Source organism: Neopelma chrysocephalum, unplaced genomic scaffold (genome assembly GCF_003984885.1).
Source record: "Neopelma chrysocephalum unplaced genomic scaffold, ASM398488v2 Primary Assembly neopelma1_69, whole genome shotgun sequence".
Classification (NCBI taxonomy): domain Eukaryota; kingdom Metazoa; phylum Chordata; class Aves; order Passeriformes; family Pipridae; genus Neopelma; species Neopelma chrysocephalum.
Window position 1 is genome coordinate 7,943,901 of NW_020897729.1, and position 6,036 is coordinate 7,949,936.

Sequence of the window (6,036 nt, forward strand, 5' to 3'; positions counted from 1 at the left end):
GTGGGTGTGTGATGTCCAGACTATGTCAGATCCATGCCTAGTGACCCTGTTGAGCAGGGTCCTCAACGTGGCCCATGTTACATCCCAGTTTCGTGTTGTGGCTACTTCTCAGCTTCCCTTTCCCTCCACCACCTTTTTCAGCTGGTTTGAAAGTTTGCTTATTACTCACAGGTTACCCCGTTTTCTGCTCCTGGATACTGCGTCTCATCTTCCATCCCAGAGAAATGATGGTGCAAGATGGGATGCCCTGGAAACCAAATGCAGAGCTTGGCATTTGCAGGTTCTTCTCCCCGTGCCAGAAAAGCTGCTCACACTCAGTACTGGACAAGGGCTGGATCTTCCTTTGCGGGAAAACTTGCAGGTACTTGACAAACATCATATTCTGAAAATAATGGCTTGAGCCCATCCTGCCCGATTAAAGAGGCTGCATTTGTATCCACGGGCAGCAATAGAAGGGTTTAAGAAACCAGTTTATATTTGCATGCAGGCAGCTGTGTGTGAAAACAGAGTCCTCCTCCAGGATGAGGCACGTGAAATAATGCAGCAAACCTCTTGCAAAAGCTGCTTGTGTGCTAAAAGCTCGTGTGATGGTTCTGTGTCCTCTGTTGTAACAAGATATTTGCATGAGGCTTCCTTCCTTCTTCAAGGCTGTTTCCTGCTGCTGGTTGCTTATACTTTCGGTTCTGTTGCTGAACTTAACTGTAAGGGCAGGATTTTAGAACAAAGCGGAAAGCAACAAGAGAAAAAAACTCTCTGATTTCAAATCTAACTTGACAACTTTGTGAAAGAAACAGTGACTGAGGAAAGTGTCCTCACTGAGCAGGGGTTGGGCTCTACCCTCTCCTCTCTGTGGCCTCAGAAGTCACTTAAGAAGAGCAGTGTGGACCATTACAGTTCCTGCATGTTGCTTCTGCCTGATTTAGGGTCAGGAGGTTTCCTTCAGACAGGAGCAGGTGCAGATAATGAATACAACTCCTGTCCATGGAGAAGTGTGGGGTGTTCTTCCTGTGCAGTTAGAACTGAATCTTTGCTTTTCCCCTGCTCTTCCTGTTTGGGATGTGCTGTGCTTCAGAAGCTCGTTGCCACCTGACCCTTTATGCTGTTGAGCAGAAGAAAACAATTTAAACCTCACTTTTGTGTACTTCAAGAAATCTGATGTTGGCATCTTCGCCACCTCAAACCATGTGGGAGAAGACAAGATCAAGTGCATATGTATGTATTTTGATGCCACGTGTGGGGAAAGCTGCTCACTGTGATCTCCTGCAAAACACACCATGAACTCCTGCAAAAATGATTGTGAAAACTCCCTCTCCTGAGCAGTGAGGGGCTGGGGGAGACTCGGTTTGGAGAGGGATGGTCACCACAGGCGTGGGCAGAGCGAGCAGCAGACCGTGGTCATTGTGGAATGTTCTCTGGAACATGTTTGTCTGTAGGGATGAGTTCCAGGCTGGTACAGCCTTGCCTGCATCCTCCCCTCGATGTGCCTTTAACTGGGTGTTGCCCAGCTGAGCATGTTTAATGCCCTATATTAGATTTTGTGCCTCGTCAGCACAGGATCAGCAGCCGGAGTTTTGCAATGGCAAGCGGTTGTGGAGCTGCTGTTCCTGAAAGGCTGCATGGCTCAGGAAGACAGGATGGTGGTTATGAAGATTTAAATTTTTTAATAAAATATTTAACTTATAGAGTATGTAACTAATAAACTATTTAACTAACTTTATTTTTATTTAACTTTATTTTTAAAGAAGAAAATGCTTGACCAGTGTCCCATTTGCAAGACGTTTTCATTTACTTTTCAGGAATCCTATAAGAGCACAGACAACGTGGTTTTAGATCTTCATTTGAGGTGCTGATCTTCAAAGTAACAGGTTTGTTCTTGGGAAGATCTTGTTGAGGAGAAACACATTTCCATAGTAATTTTAACTTGAAGGAAATCTTGTTGTAGAAACTCAACTCTGATTATTCAGTGAAAATCCAGTGCAGAGTTGAATCCATGGATTTTTCAGGAGTGGTGTTTCCTTGGTTTGTGTGCCCACCATGTGCTTTCACTGCACAAGGTGTGACCTTTCCCGCTGCCCATGGTGGCCCTGCAGTGTTGGTGTTTCTTGGCTTGTCTTTGACACAAGTAATTTTTCAGGGAACTAGAAGAAAGAAAGTGCGAGCAAAGCTCTGGAAACTACATCACATGAACCAGTAATTCAGAAAACCCAGTTGGTGGCTTGCTGGTCACTTTGATAAGGAACTAAAATTAAGACTGAAGCCAACATGGAGTGCAGAGTGTGAGCTGATTGTCCTTGTGCTGCCCACAAACACCAAGGCTGAGCCAGTAATCTTCTGTAACCTTTTAGTATATCACTACCTCCTGGTAGACTTCAATTTTAAACAAATTGTGTAGTGGCACTTTCACTTAAAAGGAAGCTTAGAAGGGTGGAAATGTAATTTCAATCCCACTCTCAGTGTGAAGAATTCCAAACTCCATCTTCTGATTCCCAACCAACAACCTAATTACTGGTTGAAGACTCACGTGCCAGAAACAGAAAATAAGAATTTACTGAGGGCCAGTGAGAGTCACCCAGGACTCTGCTCCATGTTCCATTTATTGACTAGCAAAGGTAAAATGCCAATGTCTCTCTCCTAAGCACCTACATCCTTCACTGGATCCAGGCTCCTGAGTACTTTTGGGGATCACAAGCTGAGCCTTTTCAGTGTTTGGCTTCTGTTGCACATGATGAGGATTAATGGTTGTTACCACCTGCAGAGAACGATTTGCTCTTTATCTAAAGCAGGATCAGTGTTTACTCAGTACTGTTAGCTCTCCTTACTTCGACTTGCACTGAAACCCTTTGCACCCTGCCATTACTAACTCTAAAGCAATTCCTCTCTCTAAAGTCTTTTATCACAGAACAATTTTTTTTCTGAGTGACCATTATTTTCACATGCAGAAAAATACACATGGCAGAGCAAATGCCTCTGTGCCAGCCAGGCAGGAATGGACTCTTTGTGGACACTATCAGGAAATGTGCCTTTTGTTTTCCTGCACCTGTTGCTGAATTACAGATAAATAATCCAGTGCTTTATTAAATAAAATGAGAAGCCCTAATGAAATTGTACCAGCCATTACCAGGAAGTCTATTGAAAACATTCAGCAGCTGCTTCAGTCCCAGTTCCCTTACACTGATAGGATTGTTTTGCCTGTGTCCTTGTTCTCTAAATGAGGAGGGCACAGTGCCTTGGACCATCTCACACCACTCTCCTCTCACTCCCTGGGAAGGATTTGGTCAGAATCAGTAATAAATGATGCTCAACAGCACCTCTGAGTTGTACAAGTTTGTTAGAAGTTGGTGTCCCAGGTCCTGCATCTGAGTGTTCTGCAAACATCAGGTCATGTACCCTGACAGCAGTAAAGCAGGTGAAAATCTGCTGGTTTATTCTGATTCTATAGAGAGGGGTTGATCAGAGAGGCTGAGAATCAAATCAGTGAACCCTTCTCCTTATACAAAATACCTCAGCAGCCTGGAGTGAGCTGGGGATCAGCCTCGTTCAACAGTTAAATGTCACCACTCCTCCGCTGAAGGTCTCTGACAGAACTGATCTCTCTGTCTCTGCTGTATTTAAAAGTCAACCCATCTGTCACAGCTGTGCTGGCAAGTGGGTGGAGACTCTTCCCCAGGACAGGCTGTAGTTCCTAACAAGAACTGTCTAATTTTAAAGAAAAGGTAACCCCAGCACTAATGTCCATGCTAAATCTTGCATAAAAAACACTAAGAAGTTGCATCTCAACTGCTTTGGAGCTTGGGAAATGCTTAATACACAATTTCTGGTAAAAAAAGCATGACAAAGAATGGAGTTCAAACTTGGATGGTTTAAGGTTTGGTTTTAAAAATGTATGAGAAGTAGGTGGATGAAATGTCAGCCAAGCAGTAAGTGATGCACCCTCCCCTCCCAGCCAGGGAAGGAATCGCTGCACCCAGGGGCAGAAGGAGCAGTGGGAGGACACACAGGCCCTCAGCATCTCCTGCTGGAGTCCTTTGTGACACTGAGAGCGAGCAGGATGTTACCTCCAGAGTGGCTCCTGCCCTGGTTTTTTGGTGTTACAAACTTGCAGATCTACTCTGAGTTTATCCCAGTGCAACTCCCTGGGGAGTTTAGACTCAAACATGTCAGGCAAACAAAAGCTTTCTAGAATGCAAAGAAATAATATATAATGGAACTTCCCTATTGGAAAATTTGATCTGGGTCAGAACAAGGCAAATTTGGGGGACGGGGAGAGGAGAAGGACATGTCCCTGTTACAAACAGTTGGGCTGTGTCATCTACAGTCAAGGCTATGGGAACCAAGAGCTCGTTTAGGCTCTGGAGCAAATGAAGGGGAAGCTGCTCTCTTTGTCCTCACTGGGGTCTCTCCAGGGAAGAAAACAGCAGGTAATGTAGGTACTGAGACTTAACTTTTCCACAGTGGTTCTGACTTCCACCTGCTGCCAGCAAATCCCCTGCAGCTGGAAGAGGGTATTTATTCCGCTGTTGCTCAGTGCTTTCAGTGCCAGCTGTGAGGTTGGAATATTGCTCTGCTGTCACTGTGAGGACTCTGTTAGGACAGAATTCCACCCTCAGAGGAGCTGGAGAGAGCCCTGCAGGGCTCCGAGGGCTCAGTGCCAGCGCGAGGACTGCGGGGGGCCACAGGAAGGGAAATAAAGGACCAAACCCAGCAGGTGTTTTCCATTTCTACAGTTCATGTTTGCACTGTCTACATTTAGTGTTTACAGGGGGCAGATGCTTCTGCCACTGCTCTCCTGAGTCCTGGGGAAGGTGTAATTTAGGAGTGGACTAGGAACTGAGACATTGTCCAATTTTACCTGTCCCTTTTTCTGCTCTACGATGCTCAGTGAACTCCAGCCAGTGTTATTTCGAACAGAAACTGAAACAGGCCTAAATGAGCAATATATATAAAAGCATACACAGAGCTTTACATATATATGTGCACCGGTTTTATATATGTCTCCTATTTTATATATATATATAAACCCAGGGAAATCTGCTGCATGATACACAGCAGGTAAAAGCAAATGCTTTCCCCGATCCGCTGCTACAAAGGTACTTCACTGTTTGAAAACTGTTTATCACCACAAGCATCCCACCCCACTGCTGTAACTTTTCTACAGATACAAGAAATAAGTGAGTTCATCAAATAATATTTTTGTTTCTTAATTGCTAGAGAAAGATCTGCCTCTGTTTAAGGACCCTGGAACACCACAAGTGAGCAGGGGTTATTGTATCTGTACCAGAGTAGAGCACACTTGGGTGTAATATCTCTGCCAAATGCTGTCTACATTAAATACATTTGTGTTTTACCAGTAATTGTTAAAAGTCCAAATCATTAAGAACTTTGAAATGCTCGATATGAAAATGTCATGATAATTAACTAAAGGTGGCCAAGTCCCTTTGTGATTTTCTCTTTGGACTGGAAATGTTTGTCAGGATACCTTAAGTCCACTCATAATTTTACTATTACTAGCATGTTGTAATCACTTCTGTCATTACCTTGTTCCAAAATAATTCAGAAGTACTGGGGGGATATTTCTAGGAAAACTAGATTACAGTAATGAGTCACAAATCCTTTCCTTAACCACTAACCAGAGCTCTGTCTTCACACCACCCCACAGGTTCAGAGCTGTTCACAGCAGATGAAGTGGAAGAGTTTGAGGCCAATTCAATTTCTAAGCCATGGGAGCCTGGAACTCTCTTGAGGTAACAGCACAAATGTTTGGTGGTTAATTCTGAGCCCCAAACACTTGTCCCCAGGCGGGCAGTGCTGGCACTTGTGCAGTGAACAGGGAGCAGATGGCACCATTACAGGAGTATTTATTATTTGACCATTTCAACTTTATTTTCTCAGCGAGGCCCTGAAGACATTATTTCACTTAGAGGAGGAAAAGTACTTGAAACAACTTAAAGCCACTACATTTTCTTTAAAAACTGGCCAGGGCTGCCCCCTGTGAGCCCCCAGAGCAGGTTCTGCTCTCCCCACCACACGCACCCCCCA